Source organism: Copidosoma floridanum, unplaced genomic scaffold (genome assembly GCF_036245765.1).
Source record: "Copidosoma floridanum isolate Cflo_tuat_1 unplaced genomic scaffold, Cflo_Japanese_pri ptg000021l, whole genome shotgun sequence".
NCBI classification, from domain to species: domain Eukaryota; kingdom Metazoa; phylum Arthropoda; class Insecta; order Hymenoptera; family Encyrtidae; genus Copidosoma; species Copidosoma floridanum.
Window position 1 is genome coordinate 24,180,020 of NW_028321898.1, and position 12,876 is coordinate 24,192,895.

The following is a 12,876-nucleotide window of genomic DNA, read 5'->3' on the forward strand; positions in this document are numbered from 1 at the left end:
TGCTCACCACCATCGAAGTACAAACGAAAACCGGCATCATTTATATTATGCCATGATGCATATCGTTTTAACCAATGTAAACATTTACTATTTGTTAAAACAAGATTGTCTTTAAATAGTGCACCATGACAAGTGTCCAAGTAACCAACACCACTACTTGGTAAGGCTTTGATAAGTACGTGATACGGAAACTTGTCACTCTCCAGAGTAAACCTTGGTGGAGCCGAGGTAACTAAACGAACAAATTTTGATCTTAATAGATAGTATTATAGTATATATTGCACACCTAAAGAAATGATACAATAGTATTTTTCGCACCCGGCAATGCATGTCACCAGGGCAAACACAAGGCCACTACTTAACCAATACACTTCTTGTGCTTGCCCTAACTGGATGTGTACCATGTGCGAACTATTTTATTCTCACTAAGTACACAGTAAACGTGCATAAAAATATCCAAAGAAAGGCTTTAATACTTTTTGAACGTGGCAACAATATTTTATAAAAAAATTATCGTGATAGTGAGCTATATCTTGAATTACAAAAGAATCAACTTTTATTTCTTGGTAACGTTTACTTATCTTTCACAATTTGTATTTTATTTCATTTTTATTAATTAAATACCTATCCATTTGTTACCGAATACGTGTGGTAACTGTCATGAGACGTACTATATTTTACTAAATTGGCAAAAAACAAACTGCTTGTAAAACTCTAGTATCAAGTTGCTAAGCACGGCCATGTTTAACTATTAATCAACTCGATAATCACTAAAACTTCTTTTTTATAAAACATATTAGCCATTCAAGGTAAGTTACGATTTAATGTTTGTACTTTAAAATTATTTAAAAACACATAGAGTTGCACTTACTTTGTATTCGGTAATCTATGTTCGTCTTCTTATTTATTACTCTCTTGATCCAATCGACGTCGTGGGATGTTAACCGCGTGTTAAATATTTTATTCTTAGTGGAAAGTCCAAACAGCATAACCTGACCACTACTATTTCGAAAGAAAATGTCACCATGTTGAACCTTGAAATAGAGAATACAAAGAAATGTATGAAACTAGTATCTCTAGAATGTAGTAAAGTAGATCACTGCCTTGATAGGATTGGATACAACCTTCAGTCAAAGTCTGAATAAGATCCCATATCGATTTTTTGTATAATTATCGAAATACCAAAATAATAGTAATAGTTATCATACTATGGGCGCAAAGTTGTACTTAGTGCCTATAAGCACATTTCGGGCCAGATAATATTTTAGCACCGGAGAACGGAAAAATACCTAAGCCTCAAAGCCTCCATACCAACCTTTGCACCCATCGTAGGTATAGTTTTATTTATTTATTTGTTAATTTTAGATTCAGAACCAATACAACAAGTCTGAAGGAAAACTGCTTCAAGAATCATCTTGTTATTATGTTTGGATCTAAAATTTCAACTTTTTAAAATTCTTAACAGCCATAAAACCTTACGTTAATTAAAACAAGAGGACAATGTACTATAGTTATAAAGGATGAAATTTTTATTTGAGCTAAAATAGTCGTTAACTGAGTTTTCGACTAAACGGGAAGTAAACTACGTATACAATAATAACTGGTTCTTAATTTTTAGGAGTACTTCTTTATAAACAGCTATGACAGCTTTCTGAGAGTGTACTGAATACTAATATGAAGTATACCACTCACTTAAGAAGAAACAAGTAGCACTCCGGGAGTGCAGGCAGAAATGAAAACTTGAACTTATGGCGCGTTGGGCACTTTTTGGGGTGAGCATTTTTAGGTGCGCTCGCGACATGAGAAATTGTACATAAAAAATCAAGTTTATCAAAGCAATGTGGGCACTTTTTGAATGGACATGAAGTATAATAATATAGAAACTATATTCGAAGGAAGTGGTTTTATTTAAATGAGTAAATATTAGTAAATAGTAAATACAAAATTTATCAATTTTTTTAACACAATACCATAGCAGCAACACAAGTCAAATGGAATATTTGAATAAATAAATTTTCCGTTTAATATTCATTTATAAAATAAATATGAAAAACTCTCAATCTCGTCTGTCGCGAGAGCACGAACGAATGCCCATGCAAAGAGCGCGTATAGTATACATATATAATAAGAATACACACGGAGTATATCTGTGTAAAATCTCGTCTGTCGCGAGAACGGCTGAAAATGCTCACCCACAAAAGTGCCCAACGCGCCATAAGAAGTTTTCACTTCAAAAATAAAAAAGTCACAAATCACCATATTTTGGTGCCAATAATGTGATCTCAGGCTTTCTTTGTACTTAAGACGATATTTCCTCATTATTGTTTGGCATATAATACACATAATGCATGTACCACCTAAATAAAAATATCGAACGGACTTTTGATGTGGCGCCAATAGTTAAAGATGTAAAGATTATCTTTTTCCACCAAAAACTAAAAGGACCTTTTTCAAACTCAAACTGTCGTACGTAACACGAGATATTTCTGACTTTTTTTCACCAAGGCATTAAAACTTATGCATTTAATGTTTACCGTTCTGTTTTCAAATTCAGCAAGACAAAATAATGATCCACGTGATGAACTACTAGTTTGGAATGTTTTGTTATATTTTCGATCACAAACACTTTTTCCTGTAACTTGAACGTCATAAGCTTTTACTCGAGGACCACCTGAAGGTTGACGTCGGTAGCCCATTAGGGTGATATTCCCATTGCTGTCAACAGTTTCGTCGAATTTAGGCAAATTCACTATCTGTACATATTCGTTCGTGTCTACTTCCTCTTCCAATAACAAAATAGCTATGTCGTGTTCGTCGGTACTAAAATATTCTTATTTTAAAATTGATTTTCGTACAATAAAACTCACATTTCTTATAAAAATAAAATGACTTACTCAAACACGTAATTTGGGTGAACAAAAGTATGTATAACACGGATTGTTTCTACATCCTCTTTATCATAGTGTGAAATCCCGCCAACAATAACACGGTTGAACGTTGAATCGAAGCCAAATAAGCAATGGGCACTTGTCACGACAAATATTTCTTTAACAAGTGCTCCAGAACACCAAAATCTTGATCTACTGGCAGTAAAAACTTCGACTAGTACCAAGTGCGACAATCGATCTTTTAAGGATATTTATAAATACTTATTATACAAATCATAGTTGACAAATAAAAGATGAAAACAATACTTACTTTTATGTGATTTATTTGTCGTTGAATAGGAGCCAATAATATATTTTATCCAATCAAGAAAATGAAAAATATTAATACCAAAACGATTTTCCTTACTAATAAGTCCAGCAAGCACATTTTTGGTCCCATCATTATGAACTAAAATATCTGAAGTCTGGGCATCCTAAAACAATATTTCATGTAATTTTACAACTTATTTTTCGCAAAGACTAAACATATTCAATGAGTCACTCACATCAGTTAAACAAAAGAGATGTCCATATGCATCACACCATTCGGAATCCATTACTTTGACTTGACGAAATACTAACCCTTCGTGATTACCGTTAGCAATGTATCTGAGGCCAACTAACGTCATAGTCCAACTGGTATTCAAAATTTGGTCAGAATCAGGAAGATTCACAACACTTACGAACTCGGTGGATCTAACTCGTTGCTTTAATTGTATCATACCAATGTCATTTTCATCAGTACTGTAAAAGTTTTATTACTTTTGATTACGGTTTAAATTAATTAAAATAACGCTCTAGTCCGGAAATAAATTTCTTACTCTTTATTGTAACTAGGATGAATAAAGGATTTTACGACAAGATACATATGGGCTTTTTCTTGATCGAGTGAAATACTACCAGCAAACACCCGTTGACTAAGCGATTTCTTAAAATTAGAGGATGCATCATAGTAGTATAAACAATGAGCTGCCGTAATAGCAAACGAGTCCGCCACAAGTACACCGTCACATGAAAATTCATAGTTGATGCCATTATGTACGTAGACAAATACGTGGGAAGGAAACTGTCCAAACGAAGCCAACTCTTGAGCTCTGACGACTTAATAAATAGAAATTATAATTAGTAAACTTATATTATAAAGCATTAGTTACGTTACAGAAAACAACTGTTGAAATAAAATACATTGTTACAAGACAGTTGATTACAATACAATTATTTTTAGTACAGAAGCAAATGTAATGTATGTTTTTAATAATGATATAAAATATAAAGACACTAACCTTGAGTAATTAAAAGAGCAGCAATAAATTTCACTAAAATCATGTTCACACAAAAAGAAAGCTTCAATATCTAAATCTGAATGAAATTGTAGAATTAGAAGATTTAGTTGAATTTCCGATAGTAGTTCATAAAGGACAGACGATTCGATTTTTAAATAATCATCACATTTACGGATATTATACTAAAAGTGAAATAACTTCTAACCCATAAAGGTAAAAATCTCTAGGAATAAGCGCCACACCTCATACATCATCAAGTATTTAAACGTCAGAAATTTATTTGCACATCAATTGTTTTCGATTAATTCAAGATATCTTCAAACAAATATTACTATTAAATTTGCGTACCCAAAGAGGCAAGTGAATAATTCCGAAGCCGTTTACTGGATGTTGAACAGAAGTTTTAAGTAACTGTATGAAATGTGTTTTGTTCGTTCCCAAAGCAATTACTAGGAAGAACAAAGGAAAAATTTTTCTAAACCTACTAATTAGTTTATAATTGTACATTAATAACTTAATTTTAATTGATTTGCTTTAAACATCATTAAGTTCATCCAGCAAAGACAACAAAGTCTTTTTCTTGGAATCTTTTCTGTCTGTATTAATATAAGCTTATACATTATACCTTGCCACTACAGAACTTGATTATTCACGTCATAAAAGTTCTTGATCAAAACAGTACATTTTCTACCTCGCTTAACTTGTAAAATGTAAAAAAAACTGCACTAGAATTGTTAACCTATTCTTTTTATTCAATAAAAATTACTATTACAACAAGCACTCAGATTAAATCGTGATGTATACTTTTGTTATCGTCTTATTTTAGTGATTTCGATTGCAACCTTTGCAAGTTAGTCTTACTGTAAACAAATAAATTGTTCTTACTATAGTAATACGAAATTCAGCTCGGTTTTATACTTATATACGTTGAATTTCCTTGTACATGTTCATATTACGCACGTTGATTTACTTTTTATGATCATAACCACATGGTCTTGGCCTTACCTAATTACGTAAAGAATAACAGGACTACGTTCAAAGTTATTCTCTTTTTTAAGGTTAAAGATAGTGCCTTATTAATAAAAGAGTAAAAAATAGAAGTAACACAATCCATTAAGATCCAATGTCATCCCCCCTAGAAAAACTTTCTATGTTAAATGTAAATAAAGTATAATAATGTTTGAAATAAAGTTTATAAGAATCATATCCAACAGAAATTTAGTTAATTAGTACCTTCACAAGATGAAATAGTGTTAACAACTAATTATCATTACCCTAGTTATTATGTTTTACTATTATATAATATTAAAGGTAAAGAAATTTTAAAATTTCATTTCAATTATTAAATGAATGAATACGATAACAAGAAGAAGTCTTTTATTTTATATTTTTTAGGCTGGGTATATAGACTATCAGTATTCTATACGATTTTCTCCCTATATCTGGCACACTGCGTCGCACCTTTTGCACTCAAAGTTACAAAACGATCACAGTATTAAGGATAATATTGAAACATTACTAGATTTCATTAAAGCTTTAATTATATTTGTGTTTATTAGAAGAGTTAACAATTTTTTTTAACATTAGATACATTTTTTTTATTTGCTACTCTTTGTCAAATATTTTAGGTAAAATTAAATAAAGCCTTAGTAAGCGATAGATGATGTCTTTCCCGAAAATCATAAGTATTTATTCAAGTAAAATTTTGAGGCTTTCATAACATCAGAGTAGAAGTGGTTGTTTTAGAGAATTTAAAAAATCACACGTTACAGTTGTAAATAATTTATCAAAAATTAGTATGACGGTAAAATTAAAAGAAAAAGAGTAATGAAGTAAAAAATGAAATATTGAGCATTTCTGGTTTTCAATACTTACCATCAACATTAGTACTAATGATTTCAAGCGAATCTACACAAATTGTCGCAGAGTATAAAAAAAAAGTACTACTGTCATGAGTGAATCTGAATAAGAGTGTAACGCAACTGATGTTACTCAAAAGTGTAGTTTAGCGTAGTTACACAAAAACGGTGACAATTAATTCAAAAATTTTACTAAAGATAAACTTTTAATTAAATAACTGATGTTCTCGAGAGTCTGATGTATCACATTCATGACTAAATAGTAATCAACGTAGAAAATTGATTTTTCTATTTATTTATTACGATTTTCGCAAGATATATGTCAATATATACTATCATAAACATTTACGTACCGAAAACCGCAAGGCAAGCGAAAAACTACTACAGAGATTAGGTACTAGATGCCAATGAACATTTTTTAATAGCTGAAACATTGTAATATACTGTTTGTTTCTAAACCAATCAGTTAAAGAACAAAAAAAATTGTCTAAACGTATCATTTAGCTTAGAAATGTAAGTTAATGTTTTAATTTCATTGATTTGCTCCAAACTATATTAAATTTATCTAATAAAGACAACGAAAAAATTTTCTTGAAATCCATTAAGAATACAATTAAAGCCCTTAAATTATACCTTGCCAATGTCACGTATATGGCAAAAACTTGTTTCATCTTGTAATTAAATTTTATCATCAAAACAACACTTTTTTCCTCATCGATACATCAGTTGACTGTAGAAAATGTGCACTTATGTTGTACTGAAAACAAACTTTTGAAAATGAGTGTACATGGCCATAAATAGAAAAAAAGTGCATAGAACGGAACATCTTCCCGAGATATCCGAATTGAAAAGTTAATAAAAAAAAAAGAAGATAGTTCTATGATCTACATAAGTCGAGATATCAATGATTTCTACGATACTCTAAAACGAAGGTATTGTAACGTATGATGGCATATAGCTATGCGTCTGTGTGCCCCTCCTAGTTTGGGCCCTGAAGGAGAGAGATTTTTTTTTTTTTTTGTTTGATGGAGCGGGGAGGGGAAAATCTTCATAGACACCCCAGCTAATCCGGTGGTAGCGTCGGATTCACCCGGTGTGCCTACTGACTAAAAACTAACCTCCCCGCATGGGACAGGTCCGTGAGGACCACTCCCCTAGAAGACAAAAGGGCATAGGAGAAGAAAGAAAAGGAAAATAACAGAGAATTTCGGAGGCCGACTCGCTCTCGAAGAGATGAGAGGAGGGGGCACTTACGCATCTGGGCGAAGCTCGAATCTTGGCTTGCGCCGGAATAAGTAGAGTTAGATAAGTTTAGATTTTGTGTTATTGTATGTGTGTGTGTGTAGATGTGTGAGTCCGCTGGGTATTGTGTAATTGGAAGCGTACTTATGATTAGTGTGAGTGTTGTATAGGGTTGAGGCCGTAGAGGATACGGGGGATAGAAGGGTGCTCCTGAAGGGAGCGCACGAATTGAAGTCGCGTTCGTTTCGTCGAGATCATGGAGATGGAGATGATGCATCCGAAGGAAGCAGGGGATGTTGAAGACCTAGAGTGTATTGAGGGTCCTCGGGGTTCTGTGCTAGAGCGCAGGGACGTCTTATGAGGTCGAAGCGACCGGGTTGGAGGTTCGCGAGTGCGGCGATGGTGGGGTTAGGGTGGTCCGTAATGGAGGCGCGGATTTTAGACGCAAGGACGGGGGCTGCTTGTATTGGAGGGATGATGTTAAACTCCTTGATAATCTGGGTATTCCTGATGTACCACGGAATACCCAGGACCGACCTCAGTATCTTCATGAAAGGGCCCTGGATGCCCTGCAGTCGGTTTCCCTTTGCAGCGCCCCACGTTGGTATCGCGTAGGTGCTGATACTCTTGATTATGGCGTTGAAGGTGCGCAGCTTGGTCTTCTGGGAGACGGCTTTGTTGTTGAAGAAGGGCTTTAGTTGCACGAAGGCTCCATATGCCTTTCCGCGGGTGCTGTTGATGTGCCGAACGTACGTGAGTCGACGGTCTAGCGTTACGCCAAGGTACTTGGCGGAGTAGCTCCAGTCGATATCTACTCCGTTGACCCTTATCTTCTGCAATTTCTTCCTGGGATTTTTCCAAGAGACGAGCATGGCTATAGTCTTTGCCTCGTTTACGACCAGTTTCCAAAGACTATACCAGTTATGGAGGGTGACGATGTGCTCGTTTAGAAAGGTGGTGCACCGAGAGTGTAGTTTTGATGTGCAGCTGACCGCGACGTCGTCTGCATAGACGTACGTGTTGATGTTTTCGCGCTGGGGTAGGTCGTGGCAGAATATGTTGAAAAGGGTGGGTGAAAGTTTGGAGCCTTGGGGGACTCCGGAGGTTATTGGACGGGGGTCGGAGAGGGAGTCGCCTACTTTAACGTGGATAAATCTGTCCGAGAGGTAAGATTTGACGGTGCCTACGAGGTAGTGTGGAAAACCTAACTGTATAAGCTTGTACAGGAGGCCCTCGTGCCAAACTCTGTCGAAGGCCTGCTGTACATCTAGAAAAGCTATCGCGGTGAAGTTTTTGTGGATGAGGCTATCGGAGAGGTCTTCGGTGACTCTCAGAAGCTGGTGAACTGCCGAATGTCTGGCTCTAAAACCGTACTGCACGTCTGGAAGGATGTTATTTTCCGTGGCGTGCTTGTTTAGGCGGGTGAGAATGACGCTTTCAGTGATTTTACTGGGCGATGAGAGTAGGCTAATGGGTCTGTGGCTCGCGGGGTTGCTGAGGGATTTTCCCGGCTTCGGGAGGCAGATGACTGTAGCCACCTTCCACGTAATTGGGAAATAACGAAGGCGCATCACGGCGTTGGTGATGTTGCAAATCGCCGTGATGAATTTTTGAGGGAGGATTTTCAGGACGCTATTGGAGATACCGTCACTGCCAGGGGCTTTTCGAGTTTTTAGGGATCGGATGATGCCTCTGATTTCGAAGGGTGTGCAGTGTTCGAAATCTGGATTGTCAAGGACCTGTTGCTGCACCGTGTGGGTGATCCTCGCGTGTTCCTGCGCTAGTTCTTCAGCGCTGAGGTTGGGGGAGCATTGATTTTGCAGCGAATCTGCAAAGATCTCTGCTTTGTCCGAATCTAGTGAGTAGAGTTTGTTCCCTTGTTGAAGGGGGGGGAGGGAAGGCCGTTTGTTACGGAATTTTTTAACGACCTTCCAAGCATTTCTTGGGTGGGACTCTGCCTCGGCTATGAATTTGTTAAATTCCTTGTTTCGGAATTCGAAGACTTTGGATTTGACTTCCCTTTCAAGGGAGTTAAGATGAACTTTAAGTTCGGGGGTTCTCCTTTTTTGCCAGAGTTTCTGGTCTCTTTTCTTCTCCTTGATGAGACGCAGGAGGTCGCGAGGGAGTTTAAGTGTGTGTTGGGGAGCTGTGGTTGTTGTGGTGGCTTCGTGTGTGCATTTGTTGAGTTCGTCAGTGAATTCGTCTACTGCTATGTCAAGTTCCGTTTGGGACTTGATGGGACGACATTTAAATGGGGAGGATTCGAGGTTATACGCAAGGTGGACCCAGTCTATGCGGCTGGTGGTGACGGGTATAGTGAGAAGGGATCTTGGGATCTCTAGGTAGACTGGGTTATGGTTGCAAGGGAGGTCTGGGGATGTTCGTGGTTCCGTAGGGATGGTTAAGTTTTTCGTCAGGAATATGTCTAAGATGTCTGGGTCTTGGTCTGGTGAGCTGGGGTAGTGAGTCGGTTCACTCGGAACCTCAATGTTGATGTTGAGGTTGCGCAAGTGTTTGAGGAGGGAACGACCCTTAGGATTTTCGTGTTTGCATCCCCACGATTTGTGCTTGGCGTTTAGATCACCAGCAACTATCGTAGGAATGTTGGAGTCAAACAGCGGGATTATGCATTGGAGGTTTGGATCATCCGTTGGAGGAGAATAGAGGGAGATGATTCTGATGGAGGCAGATGAGGTGGTGTGTACTTCAATGCCGACTGCTTCGCAGTTGGCAGCGTCCGTACTTATGACTCGATGGCGGATGCCCTTGCATACAAGGATAGCCCCTCCGCCATGGGATTTTTCGCGTCTGTCACGTCTGTGTACCGTGTAGTTTGGTATGTAGAGTGTTTTTGTGTTGTCTAGGTGAGTTTCAGTGATGCATGCAATGTCGATGTCTTTTGTCTGGAGTATGTGTGTGAGTTCAGTCGTTTTGTGTGTGATGCTGTTCGCGTTCCAGTTGAGTAGCGTAAAGTCTCTGTCTAGCGTGCTGCTGTTCTGTTGCCCTCGAGACCGGACACTCTTTGGTCGAGGCGAGTCAGTAGGGTCATTATTGAGTGGAGGATTGTCTCAGTGGTCGGGGGTGTGTTGAACAGGGGAGTCGGGGGAGGGGCTCCTGTTCGATGTTGTTGAGAGGATGCCACATTCGCGTATGACATCCCCGGGCGAGTGATGTTCGAGCCTTGGGCTGTTGTCCGAGGGGCGGCTCTCCCAAAAGGGGGAGGAGGGGCAGTACTTTTCTTGGGGGCATGAGCTCCTTTTTGGGGGATTTTTGGACAACCCCGGTAGAAGGCGCGGTGCTCGCCATTGCAATTTGCACAGCGAGGGGTGACTTGGTCCTTGTCCTTTTTTGGACACGTTGCGGTGGCGTGGTTTAAGCTGCAGAAACCACAAACGAAGGCCGCACGGCAGTAGGCCGCCGTGTGATTGAATTTTTGGCAGCGACGGCACTGGGGAATGTCGTTTGACTTGCGCTTCTGTTCTACTCTAACAGAAGTGCCCCCGAGAGACCTGATGTTGTGGATGTCGTGGGATCTGACATCTGACGCATCTAGGTACACAGTGACTAATGACCAGGTTCGGTCACCTTTGGTCATGCGATAGACACGACGGGCGGAAGGTACTTTTTCCTGGATCATCTCCAGGATTTCTGCATCCGTGTAGCCGATGTTGACTCCACGGATGACAACTATCATTTCACGGTCCTCGTGAAGCTGATAGGTGGTGAATTCGACCTTTTTCTCCTCAAGGTCGTGGACGATACGTCGAAAGCCATCGACATTGTCGGGGTACACGCGTGTACCTTCGGAGGTCGTAATGACGCGGCGAACAGGGATATTCTCCGCGGCGAGGGCTTTATGAATGTTGGGCCATAATTTTTGGTCCAAGATTGTGATCGGTGGGGGTGCCTTCTTTTTGGGCGCGCTGCTGACTGCCTCCGCGTCATGTTGAGTTTGGTCCTCAAGATGACCATCGAAAGTGTTTTTCCCTTTCAGGGAAGAGCTGAGTGGTGACACTTGCGTTGGGGATTTTTCGACCTCCATGTCGAAGAAGTTGGCTGCGGAGTTTCCCGTGTCGGGATCACGCGTGCGCCGTTTTTTCTGGGGTGGCTTTACACTTGGGGAATTCGCTGGGGGGTTTACCGTTTTCGGTAGCGCGGGGAATTGCTCAACTTCCTCAGTGGAAGAGTTTTTGAGATTAAGGGGGTCACTGTTTCCTGGGGACGGAATTATAAGGCTCGGGCCTTCTGTGAGCGGGATTTTAGCTGTGTGGGGGGATTTCGCAAGGAGTGCTGCGATGGTCGCATCTTTCTCCTCGTTGGAGGCTTTTAAAGAATTTATCAGCTGGATGGAATTTTCCAGCTGAACTGAGTACTCACTCGCTATTTTCTCCAAGTACTTGACCCTCTGTTTTTGTTTCTCGAGTTCCTTGGCGATTGCAGGGGGCACAGCTGTGTCCCAGGAGAGCGGGCTGCGTTCCCGCTGAGAGTTGTGTCGGTTGACACGGAGGTCTCGGCTCTTCAGCTCGAGGGATCGCTGGTCCATTGGCCGGCTGACTGACATGTCAGACACTGCGGGGAACTGTGCACTATTGTCACTTGCATTGGCACTTGCACGATCACTTGCACTACTTTGCGCGGACATCTCGGAAGATGATGAGTCTGTTTCCTCTAACAGCGCGTCGAAGGAATTAGTCACACTGACTTGAAATTATTGTGGATTATCCACAGTGCTCATTTTTTAGCTGTGCCCTAGTGAAGGGCTAGCCAATTGGGCCACCCCTGAAGGCGGCGTGTACGCGGGTGTATAATTTAGCGGAAACACAGTCGCGCGGCGCGACTAAATCGCGTTTACGGAAAGAGAAAGAGGTAGCCCTGAAAAGGGCCGTTTAGAGAGAACTCAAGTCTGAGTAAGAGCGATGCGTAACGGGCGTGCGCAGAAAGCGTGCGTTCGGTACGAGCGCTCGAGCGAGACGAGTCGAGATATCAATGATTTCTACCATACTCTAAAACGAAGGGATTGTAACGTATGATGGCATATAGCTATGCGTCTGAGGGCCCCTCCTAGTTTGGGCCCTGAAGGATAGAAAGGCAGGGGAGATAAAGACATAAGAGCTGAGAGTGAGGAACAGTCGAGGAAAACCTAATAGCAAGAGAGTCGGTCGATAGTAAGGGTAGGTCCTTGGCTCCAAACGGTTAAGCTCAACGCTCCTCTTCTCTCGTTTTTGATAAAGTACTTGATCCAAACTCCTTGTAGTTATTTCGTGAGCACCTCGAGGCCACAGAACCTCATGTAACAATCTCTTAAACAAATTTAAAGTTCTAACAACATTCATACCTTATTACTCAAATACCTGAAATGTCTAAATTTCACATTTTAATAAAAACAAAGGAGTAACAGAAGATACAAAAATGATGTCTTTATTTTTATAATCATGAAACCTAACTGATACAATAACACTATTTTAATACAATTTGTATTACTTCTAAAAATCTTTATACGACCAAGTGGATGATATTATGAACACATTTTTACTTTTTGTGTTAAAGGTGTTGATACTGAAAATT